Genomic DNA, 13,294 nt, shown 5'->3' on the forward strand with positions numbered 1-13,294 from the left:
TATAAGCCATCATATGCATACCCATGCAGACAGCGGATGGAGCCAGCGACTAAAAGCCCTAAAACAGTTAAAAGTCCTTAACAGCCAGTCACGTGTGAGACCAATGCCGTCTGTATAGCTTTTTGACAGCGTCACGAGGAAAGGATGAAATTGCCCTCCAGTGAATGGTCCGACCCTGCAGACGAAGAAAAACAGGTTGTAGTGTGTGCTCTTTGTCCATTGTCCATAGATAGGCCAACCATGTATAAGACCCCTAGATTCCTAGCTTAATTTCAGTAGTAACTCATGAGGAAGGGTTTTTAACCTACTCATTGATGGACTGACGGCTTTACATTTGGTACCCTAAGGTAGCCTTGTGCACCCCGTGAACTCTAGAGAGTTACTGCGGCCAACCCTGCGCATAAATCCCACCGAGTTCACAGCCCCAGTAGCTTCACTGGGCCCCTCTGATGGATCGCGGTTTGTGAACTCCCCCGCTGTGAAAAGTTCAGCGAACTCATAAGAGTTACAGACACCATTCAAGTGAGACCCGACTCCAACTACTTATGAGTCTAAAAAACTGTGTTGTTCTACTACTCAAGAGCTTAAACTGTGTGGCTATCTGACTAAATTGAAATCTAGTTCCACCTACTAAAACAAAAATCATATACGAAATCCCATACTAAAAATCATAATATATTGTAATTTTTATCTCAAGCCTTCATTAAATATCATGTTAAACAATTGTATAAATAAACATGCTTGAAATAAATTATGATTCGGAAGTTTACGAGGAGATAAACTATCTCAAAATATCACGATGTCATCATTAATATATGCTGAAAATCAAAAGAAGCTACATGTGATTAAATTAAAAAATAAATAAAGTAAATTCTTTACAATTCATCTGTAACCCCCAATACTCCTAAATATTTCTATAAATCCTCCTTCAACTGAACTTGAGCTGCGAGGTGTTTTGATCTTGCTTCAAGAATAATCTTTGTTTGACCTGGAATGCCAGCTAACTTGCTCTCCAAAGATGTAACCATCTCTTCATTCTTGATTAATTCAATTTTCTTAGCATTGGTAGATTGAATAATGATTCGCAACTTCTCCTAGGTCTCCTTCATAGTCGATTCTTTTATATGATCTTTCAACTCCAGTTGCAAGCTTTCCTCCTTCAGGATAGCAATGCAACTTTGAATGATTGTTTTGCTGTCAGACAAGCCTTCAACTTTTCCTGAAGAGTTAATTACTCTTGGTTGAATTCAGAAATGGCAAAAGTGATAAGGGAAACCTTCTCGTTGGAAGAAGCTAGTTGTTTTCCATATTCTAATATCTTTGGGGTGATGGTGACATTTTCTGCTAATTCCAAAGAGATTATTGAATCACGAAATTTGAGAAGAGAAACGCATAAGACAGAAATATTGATCTTCGCCATTCTTGTAGTGTTGTCCAAGATTTCAATAGCAACATCTAGATCCGACCATTGATCGGGATCTTTAAAAATATGAACTATTGTTGATACAAAATTCCTCATCAAAATCAATTTATATGCAAGAACCTTTTCAAAAGATAATATATTAGACACAGTGGCTATAGAATCAGAGCTTACTGTACTGCTGCGAGGAGGAGTTCCTGTAAGAGAAAAAATAAAGGAAATTAGAATAAGGCTAAGAGATATAGAAATACTGATAGAGCAAATGATAAATATATCTGCTGCAGAAATATGGGCAATAGGGGTTCGAATTTCCTTGACAGAAGAATGGTTAGCTCTCAACAAATCATCAAAGGAAGGTGCTCTGGCCTCCGTGCTCAAATCCCTAGTAGTTGGAGTTGGAAAATCAGTAGTCTCTACTGGGATGCTAATCCAGCGAGCCACCACCTTTGATGCAACTAAAGGAGTCAAAGAGATTCTTGTTAGGGGTGATGGTGCAATAGGAGGAAGATCTTTAGGAAGATTATCACCAGTTCTAGTATCAACAGCATGAGTACCTAGAATAAAAAATAACAGCAATGAGAAAATAACCATAATAACGATCGCAAGTGAAAATTTAAAAGATAAAATTGCAAGAAATTTCTTACTCAGTTAATATCCATATTCTCCATAATCTAATGGTTCATCATCTTCCTCCTCTATTGTTGTTGGGGTCTTTGCAGGAATATTAGTGTTAGGAAGAATTTCAGCAATGAATGGAGGATGTTCTTCTTCAGTAGAAGTGCCTTCAACAACATCATCATCTTCGTCATCAATGTTAACCTCTCCTTCTTCAAAATCATCATCTTCGCCATCTTCTTCAGTGTTATATTCAATAGAAGAAATACCTTTAGATGAAAAAGATGAGTTCTCTTCGTCTATGTCTTCGACCCGTTTCCCTTTAGAAGGGGAAATCTTACTGCTTCCTGGTCGAAGGTCTTTATCGATTGGGATTAGAGAGGCCGAGGCAACAACTTCTTCTTGAGGAGAAGGAGGAGAAGCCTGAGAACGCGTTCGAGACCTCGTCATCGGAGAAGATGGACTAGGATGAATGGGTCAAGGAGAAGGGGTAAGAACGTGATTATCTTGGGATGCAGCAACATTCTCTTGAGTAGGAGAAGGAATTTCCGCCACCTCTTCAACTACTCTCTTAGAACGATCCCGCGGGACTTTTTCAAAGTCCATAACAACCCCATGAGCTATCCATCCTTCTAGGGTATTAACGGGTTTTCGCTCGTGAATCGGGTCATCCACGTATATCTTCCTCCAGAGGAGACCAAGAAAGGGGGCATGGCTTGTCTCTGGCCAAAAACTTATTCCTTCTTCAAGTCTGCGACCTTTAAACTTCAGTGGCAAAATCTAGATTCACTCAGTCACGGGTAAGCATTTATTAATAAGATATGATTGATGCACCCACCGCCTCATATGACCATACGAAGTGCAAGTGATGTGATTACTGCCCGGAATTATAAAAGTAGATCTGACTCAACCACCTAGTAACTGCTTCCATATCATCGCCCAATTATATGGACCAGTTCGGTAGCTATGCATTCTCCTTATTACTAATCTGCAGTCTTCTGACATGGCTTGATCAAAACTAAATTGGCAAGCAAACCGGCTTAGATAATAAGGCTCCCTCCAAATCTCTACTCCCTCTCTTAATGGGAGGCTGCAGGATCGAATCAAAAGGAAAAATGCTCTCTCTCCTAAAGTAAGCGATCCAGTGTCTACCTTATCTGTATCCTTTGTGTAGCGATACAGACAAACTGGAAGAAATCAATTTTATTAGTGTCCGAGATGGTGTTGACAACCCAATCCTATGATCTTCTAACCATAGTCCTCTTTTGAAAGAACCATAGTGGAAGATGTGAAGGGTGAAGTACACCTTCTCCAGAACATCAAAAGTACATGGAAAGTACACACCTAGACAGCCTATGATATAGTGCCAGGGAGTATCGACAGAAAAAGCGCCGACGACGGGACTCTTTATATGAGACATTATCTCTTTGAGAGCCCTATAAATCAAGACTGGAGGGGCAAGAGAATGTTTGTGGTCTTCCCCCATGGCACCAGCAGTGACAAAAACTGTAGGGTGAATGGCATCTACCCATTTTGAACTTGGAAGAACCACCATGCTCAGCCAGTAAACGAGGAAAGCTGTAAGCTCTCCATCGAGGCTATATTCTGGACATTTCGTTACCTTCTCGCAAAGATTTGTCAATTCTTGTGAATGGCAACCACTGAATCTATGAAAAGGAAGAGAAAAAGAACATATAGTGAGAAGTATGAAAATAAAGATGCAATGGAAATGACTGGTTTATGCAGAAGAAGATTACCGAAGGGCCCTAGTCAAATGGGCAAGTTATTGCAATGGTGAGAACTTATGAATATTGGGAAACTTAGACATCTCCTTAAAGAATTCTATGGTTGTTTCTGAAATTGAGGCCACTCGGCCGGGTGAAGTAATGAATGCCAATTCTGCGTTCGTGGGTATGAATTCGTCATAGAATTTTTCGGTCAGTGCAAGACCAGTAATTCAATGAAGATCCCAGAGGCTAATGCTCATCTCACCTACTAGAAGATGGAAGGAGTTGGTTGTAGGACACCAATAATTAAGGATGGAGGTCTCCCTGTAGAAATGCTGAGAAGTGACTTCTACTGCATTATATAGGTCTATCTTGATCAACACTTTGGAATGCTTGGCCAAAATTGTTGTCGTCCAGTCAGAGTAGTATTCACGAGATGTTAAGAGGCCTCTGGTTCTGAACTCTTCATTGCCCCAAAGCGATTCACGATCCCTGAAACGCTGCTGAAGTGTTTCGTAGAAATGGGTCAAAAATAGGGTGTGAGGATTATGAGAGGGAGTAAGGAAGATCATTGGATGGATGTCACCAATTTGTTGTCTTGGCTTCTTCGCTAGCAAGACCCCTTCCAAGATTCTCGGTTCCCTTGATGACCAGGATTCTATGTAAGACAATTTTTCCCCTTCCATTTGGTTTAAAGGCTCACAATTTAGAATGGACTGGCGGCGGTGAAGGCTTAGAGGGATTACCATCATACCCTGTTTATGAGGGTTATTAAATTTCATGATACCCTTAATGACTTGGACTCCGTCCCAGGAGTTCTGGAGTTTCTTCTTGTTGTGCTCTTTAATTTTCTCCTGAAACTCCTTAGTTCGTTGTCACAATGCTTCTTCGATCTAGACCAGGGGGGAGTGTCCTCTCTGGCAGGAGATTTCTAACTCATTGTAGGCAAATGAGTTGTGGTCTTCAGCCACTCTTCCCAGTCAGAGTCACGACTATGTTTCGGTGGCCGTTCAATCTCATCAAAAGAAATAGCCTTATGGATGGGGGAGGGTAGTGAAGAGATCCGGTTTGAGAAATTGAAAGTGGGAAGTACGGGTTCCTTTATATAATTGGGACACTTGCTGGTAATCTTGAAGCGCTTGCTTGGCAGTTGATCAGGAGATGGTGATGGTTTAGTGATATGGGTAAATGAAGGGTTTGGCAAGTCCCGGTGAGAAGGTTGTGCCATGGGAGGTTCAACGACACAGAAAGTCCTTTTAGTGCGGGCCATAGTGGAAAAGTCAAGTTCTGAAGAGGGTCTAAAAAAGCTAAGTCTTGAAGATTCTGCGAAGGGTCCTTTGTGCGGGTCCGCGTAAATGAAATCAGTTGCGCGGAGCACCGCAGCGTCCAGAAGTCTTACACGAACAGAAAGTCTGTTGCGCGGGTTCGTGCAAACAAGATCGGTTGTTCAGGGTAATAGTGAACGAGCAGAGCTTCGCTAAGAAAATAGAAAGTAGGAGATAAGGAAAGGCTTCTGATATTTATAGGGAGTGTGGCCCTAGTGCGGTACTCGAGTGCCCTTTACGCGGGTGCGCGCAAACGATTCCAAGAGGTGAAAGATAAGTAATTGATCCCGATTCTTTGATTCAGAAGAACAAAGAAAGGATCAAGGGGAGATTTGTTGAGGCATAAAAAAATGAAGATAGAAAAGATCAAAAGACTGCAATTAAAATAAATATGTAAGTAAAGATGAAATAAAGTGTAACTTCATGTGGTTGCGCGTGTCCACGCAAACTATATCGGTTGCGCGATCATGAACAAAGGGTTGGATGGATTAATTTGCATAAACGGTTGGATCTGAAGAAGGGTGGGCGCCATGGCACAGAGATCAAGGGTTCACACATTTGGAGGTCTATAAATACCCCACTCCTCCTCTCATTTGAGAGGTTAAAAACTTTGAAGAAGATCAGAGCTCCGAAGAAGAAGAGAAGACTGAAGGTATCAAAGAAGAGAAGGAAGGAGAGTTTGTGCCAGGCCGTGCAACAGTGCTGTTACGTGGCCATCAATGCTCATTGGCTGACATGCTGCTGAAACTGTCAATCTTGGATTTCACAATCTTCAGTTCTCCTTTTACACAAGAATATGAGCTCAAGAAAGGGAGATCAGATGATCGAATCCGCATAATATTCCTCTTAAAGAGATGATCAAATCACAAGTCGAAATGCTGCCGAATTTCATATTTAGATTCAATATTTGAACTTTGTCAATTTTTGTATTATAAACAATCTATCTTAGAATCAAGGAAATCAAAGGATGTAAACGAATTCAATATGAATAAATATGATAATTGTTCTTAATACACTCTCTCTGTTATACTTGATTAAGATATTCTCCCAAATCAAATACATTTGTTTCTTGTCAAAACAATAATGCCACAAAGGTCATATCAGAGTACTTTTATAAGGACATTATGGTGCTGAAAGGCTTCTTGAACTATTGGTGTCCAGTCACCAACTCTTTCCATCTCCCAGTTGGCGAGATAAGCATCACATTATAGGATCTTCACAGGATAGTCAGGCTTCCACTAACAGGGCGATTCTTTGATGAATTTGTACCTACTAACAAAGAACTCTCATATTTTCTCTTCTTTTGGCTGAGAAGCTTCTATCTCGGAGACCATGATTGAATTATTCAGGGAGATGTCCAAGTTTCTAGACATTCATAAAATATCCCCTCTTCAATGGCTTGCTCATTTCTCTAAGGGCCTTCGGTTAGCTTTATTCAAATTTTACTTGATCATTTCTTCATCACATATATATATTTCCTACATTCTCATCATATTTATTACCTTCTTTTACAATTTTCAAAACTGTCAATCTAAGGACCTGATAGACCTACGCCAAATGATTAGAGGTCATCCGGAATATAGTACTTACGGCGAACTTACGGCATTCTTAGCTTATTGGCTCAGTTTAGTCGTCCTTCCAAGTTGAAAGTGGGCTAATGTTGTGCGACCCACACTATTTGTAGTCATCGGGGCCATGGCGGAGGGCAACAAATATTCACTAGCCCCACATGTCCTTTGCTCCATATACAAGGCACTTGGAGAAGTAGCGACTCATGTTAAAAGTCCTGATATCAGAGCATCTTCCACTTAAGCCCCTTAGCATTATCTCACTGAATGGTTGGGTGTCTATTTTTCATGAACTTTTGACGCTTCAGAAAAAGCATATGTGAATCCTTCACACCTTCGTCTCTGGTTCTTCCAAAAGAGAGTTATTGTTAAACCCCAAACTCGAAAACAGGGCTCACAAAATTTTCGATCGCCGAATCTGGTGCTGACAGCCTCCGTAGTACCCCATTCTCGGCTCCCGGCACCCATATACCAGGTTCCGATCCTGGGATCTTATAAGGAGAATTTTCAACATGAATTTGATTCGCAATGAGCATAACCATAAGCATAACCCATGAAAATAACCAAGACACTATCACAAAATCCACTATGATAAAAAACTTTAAGGTACAATGCATATAAAGGGAACTACAATATTGATAGTCAAAAGCTCCAGAAACTCTGCGGCATGTTCTTGCTCCTGCTCAGCTACGGTCTAACGTCACCTGCATGCATCAATCGTGCGTAAGCTTATAGAAAGCTTAAAGGGTGGTGTACGTGTATGTACAAGATAAGTGTCAAGCACACAAACACTAGTGTAAGCGGAATACTGGCAAGGCTATAAGTCATTCAATATCAAAGTAATGTGGAAACATGCCGGTAAGTCCATAAATACTATCCGCCTTATACAGGCTATGCGATGTAAAACATAATAAGCCAATATCATATACTGAGGATGCAATGCAATATGTAAATCCTGACGAGTTCACGAATACTAATAGTCTCATCTACGCCATATAAATGCAGAAACATAGCGACCAAAATGTCATATGCCGCGGATGTAATGCAATATGCAGATCCCAGCGAGTCCTTAATACCATCAATCTCATTAAAAATATGCAATACATGAACATAGTAAACCAAAAGCTATGTGCTGAGAATGCAATGCAATACGCGGTGCGAATGAAATGACCAAGTTAGAGCATGAAGTTGAAATGATAGTACATAGTATCGTAAGCCGTGGGGTCCATCACAAGGGACTTATCCAAACCAGTCCCATACCTAAATTTAGATAGCTAGACTCAATGTGGTAAACTTCTGATCTCAGGTTAGTCACGTGCCTAACTGAAATCATGGCCATTGCGAAGGTACACATATCAAATTAGTTGCGCACGACCAGCCCGAGTGGATAGTGAATGAATAAATGAGTAAAATGCTGAGTATGTAACTCCTGCTCAATAAGTCCACATATCACTACCGTACATCTCTGGGATCATCACCGGGGTCTAGTACACTCTACGTTACCTGCCGCCCCATCAAGCGTACAACTGGGTAAGTGAAAGATACTTTACTATCCGCCTGCCAATATTAGGCCTGGCTCGTCAATAGTGGACCTATTTATGAGCTGGTCAGACTCATCCTAACATTACCTACTCCCTCAGGTGGGTAAGGCCACACTCCCTCTCAACCGATCAGGACACAGTGGAAGATGCGGCCTACTGATATACGACCCTCACGCACTCATATATATCCACTCGGTCTAGACATTGGGGTGTCCTCTGGTACCAAGAGGGTTTAAGGACTTTCATCCAGGGACATCTATGACACCCATGTATAAAAGATTTCCAGTGTCCCATCTGGACATCCATAATATGCCTGTGGAGGCTACGGCCCTGATGTCGCTAGGGCGTACGGTGATCATATCATAAAATGTAAGATGTATGAGTCATACCATCCAGTCATGCATCAAAACTGCACGTACTGCACACTCATATGAGCAACTCCACCTATCAGGGAGTCTCATAAATAACTTGCTCAATGACATATGCAATGGTTAACCGCATCTTATATCAAACATACAGATGATGCGCATGGACATGTAACATGATGCTATGCATGATTATTGAACATAATAATGATTCATCTCACACAATCACAATGGGCCTCTTACATCGCAATGGGCCTCTCACATCGCAATGGGCCACATACATTCATAATAGGCCTCATACCATCACAACATAATGGTCCTCATACATCATAATGGGCCTCATACATATACAATAGGCCTCATATCATCACAATAGGCCTCACACGGTTACAATGGGCCTCAGGTAATTACAATGGGCCTCACATGGTCACGATGGGCTTTATATAATCACAATGTTATGCTAACACATACTTAATGCGTACACCAACATAGTCGTAATCGATGAACGGCCTATATATATGGCGGGGTCCATAGAAGGACAACAGATATAATCCATAATATGAGGATCGATCCTCGATAGTGAATATACCAAATCAGATAACATGGATCCCTCCGTCTATGGTAATGTTGTACTCTCCTCATATCAAGGTTGGGCCTAGGTGGCCTACCTATATCCCTAAGGATCCGGAGCGAGCTTCTTTTGCCATACTATCATATAGCCCGCTAGATGCCCTAGGGGGCCCAAATAAGTCCTAATAGACTCCAAGATTAAAAGAAAATAATCCTACGAGCAACCAATGGGGGCCCAACATTATGGTTAACCCAATATGAATAGGCGGGTCATGCAAACATCAATGAGGCCCAATGATTAGGGTTAACCCGCTTAGAGAATGATGGGAATAGGCCTAACAAAAGCCTAAGGGAAGGTCACAATGTGGACATTTAACCATCATTGCCCATCAATGTGGACATTTAACCAACATTGCTCCCAAGGAGTGGTCCACATGGAGCCTAACATATAATGGGTCCATGGCCTCACATAAGGGCCTAATACACATCATAATGGGCCTCTCATGGGCCTCAAACACATCACAATGGGCCGCATCACATGGGCCTAATACGTATCACAATGGGCCTCGTATAAGGACCTTATATACATTGCATCAGGCCTCACATACATCTCATTGGGCCTCACTCATGGCCTTTATATACATGATACTAGTGTGCAATTAGCTGGTTACACAGATGCTGATTGGGCTGGTAATATTGATGATTGTAAATCAACCAGCAGTGGTTGTTTCTATGTAGGGAACTGTTTAGTTTCTTAGCTAAGTAAGAAATAAAGTTTTATATCGCTCTCAACAGCTGAGGCTGAATATATTGCTACTAGTAATGCATGCACTCAGCTTGTGTGGATGAAAAGAATGCTAAGTGATTACAGAATTGCGTAAGAATCCATGGTTTTATATTATGATAATTCAAGCGTAATTAATATTTCTAAAAATCTAATTCAACATTTACGAACTAAGCATATTGACATTAGATATCACTATATTCGTGAATTAGTGGAAGATAAGAAATTTCTTTGGATAATATTCCAACCGAGACTCAACTTGCAGACATATTCACAAAACCGCTCCACAAAAGCAAGTTTGTAAAATTGAAATTCGATCTTGGTATATGCAATATGAACTGATGATTTGTGTCTTTCTGTATTATAATATATATAGTTATTATGTTAAAAAATTTAAAATTTATTTTTTTAAAAAAAATTACAAATTTTGTGAGGTGCATGACCAGTCGTGGCACAACCGGTCGAGTATGTACTCAACTTGTCATGAAACACGGGTTTAACCTTTTATTTGGGAAAAAAAATCACTTTTTCTTCATTTGGGTCTTTTTCTCCAACGAGCCCTACCTCGACCGGTCGAACCATCTTCAATTCTTCTATGGTTAGTGCATTATTTTCATTTTTCTTCTATATTTAAGTCCTTTGCACTTCCTTTTCTTCATTTGTGTAGTTTATTTCATGCTTTATTATTGTTTTGGGAGTTTTCTATAAAAAAAATCTGATCTACTAGAAACTCTTCTTGACTCTTTTGTAATCTCTTTGTTCCTTGATTTCTTTATTGCAATGGAGGGTAGAACCAAGAAGAAAGAATCTCGTGGTCCCTTTTCATCTTGTTCCACTCCTATCATGGTGTGCCATCTTCGGTCACCCAAGGATGATCCCGAGTATGTGCGGGATATTCGATTGCGCAATGTGATAGTAGAACGGACTGTTAATCCTAATCATTTGGCAACATTTGATGTTGTTCCTCTCCTTTAGTCTATAGGATGGGATAACATACTTCATTGGGGTGAACCGGCATACTGCTCCATTGCGCGGGCTATGTATGCTTGTATTAATGACATTTCTTCTGAAAATCTGACATTTACTATTATGACCAGAGAAGGTCGAATTGATGTGGACCGTCATCTTATTTCTAGATTAATGGATATACCTGTCAATGACTAAGGTATTCCCATTAGTTCTCTTGTGGCTAAACTTTCTGAATCTGATAAGCAAATGCTCACTAGAGATTTATGTAATATGGATGTAGAATGGAGTACTGAGAATGCGCTTGCCTCCAAGTTTATGTTACTCAGATACATAATTCTTTATAGGATTTTCATTTCAAATGTCTATCCTCGATCTAGTAACAAAACCGAACTTACTACATTCATGGTTCGTATTCTTCATTCTATCATTTCTGGAGTCTTTGTATGTCTTCCTTCTCTGATTTGTTATAGCATGATTCAGTTTCGTCTCCACCTAGGTCACAGTGACATACCCGTTGCTTATCTTATGATTGTTTTAGCCACTTATAGTTTAGTGGCTATGCCTGTTGGAGAAGCTCTCATTTACCATCTACCCTTCAATAATTCTAACAGTAACAAGATGAATTTGAAGTTGGCCCTAAGCTAAGTTGATGTGGGTGCTAGTGGAGCTGCTGAAGCAAATGAAAAAGAGGTTGATTTACCTCTAGATGATATCAATATGGATGACCTCTTTGATGAAATTGAATTCGATTCTGCTGCTGATCCTGATTATCAGCCATTTGATTTTGATGCGCATTTGCGCTATCTTGAGGAGAAGGTTGAAAGTATGAATGTGTCCCATGAAATGCAATTTAAATATATGCGCAAATATCTTAAGCGCATTAATAAGGGACTTCATCAAATTGATCCTTCCATACATGCTCATTCTTCTAGTTTAGATTAGTTTTTGAGTATCTGATATGTAATAACTTTTAAAATACTTGAATTTCTCTTGTTTTATGTGCTTGGTCATGCTTGCTTATTATTATAGACTTGGTTAACCAGTTATCTTGCTCATATCTTCTCTTATTCCTTATTACTCCTCTTTTTACTTCCTTTTTTATTTACTTCCATTATCATTTATCGGTTCTTTCTGAAAAGGCCAAGCTATATGTCCTAGAGGGGGGGTGAATAGGACAATGCCAAATAAAACTTATAACAGCGAAAATAAAAAGAAAATGATAGCCAAAGTAAATCACAAAGCAGTAAATTAAAATAACCTCAAAATTCAGATCTTGAGAGGTTGATACAAACGTTGTTCTAAGGACAACCTTACACCAAAAACCAGAGTTTATGGTAGGACAACCTTATTTCTAGAAAGATTTTTGTATCAAATCTCAAATCGAAGAGGAATACAGAATTAAATACAAACTGAATAAATTGTAATTAAAAATGTATTGTTCTAGGGACATCCATACACCATAAAAATGGCAGGGCAACCTTGCTGGAACAACTTTCAAAAGAAATTGAAAATCAAGCTGATAAAGGAATAGCAGAAAATAAATTCTAAGCTATTATAACATTCTCATAAAGCTTGAATTAAATAATTACAACATTCACCACCATACATACATCCCACAAAAATTAATTAAAGATTAGAAGAATAAATCAACCGCAACACAAGGGTTTATAGTGGTTCGCCTGTGTGTTCACCAACTGTTATACAACAGCTACACAAAATGCTACTCCACTCCTAATATCCTCACACAGGGGATATTAGCGTTCACTAAAAATAGGTTTTTCTAGGTTCACCCAAAACCTTTACAATTGTGTCTTTGTCTGTGGGCATACACAATTAAAAAAACCCCACTTCTGAGTTTTCCTGGCTCTCCTCAAAAAACCAATACAACAAGATTTTTCTGGCAAATCTTGAAAAAAACCAAAATAGAAAGGGATTTACAATTAAATGTAAAATACCTGATTATCTCCTTCGTTGTAGTAGCCCGGTAGAACCAAATCAAAGTAGATGATTGAATGTCCAAGTTCAATGTCCAGTACTCGATTACAATGGTTCTAATTCTAATAGATTTTAAATTAAACCAAATAGGGCTTGCCTTAATTGATTTTGATTCCAATGAAAGGGAATAATAATTCCTCTTATCAAATCAGATTGGAATAGCAGAAACAAAATCAATTAAATAAAGCTAAGGAAAGAGAATATTAAATAAGCACACTTAGCTTAGATGGAGCACAGAATTATCTCTCAGAAGTTTGACGAAGATTGGCTTGAATGAATTAATTAAATCGATAATTTCTTCTGAGATTTGTGCACTATTTATAAGTGAGAAGATCGGGTCTTCGACTGGTCTAGAGAGCTCTTCGACTAGTTGAAGCAATAACAGATATTTGAAAAATCCGACGGGATATGCTTT

This window comes from Magnolia sinica, chromosome 2 (genome assembly GCF_029962835.1).
Source record: "Magnolia sinica isolate HGM2019 chromosome 2, MsV1, whole genome shotgun sequence".
In the NCBI taxonomy this organism is placed as follows: domain Eukaryota; kingdom Viridiplantae; phylum Streptophyta; class Magnoliopsida; order Magnoliales; family Magnoliaceae; genus Magnolia; species Magnolia sinica.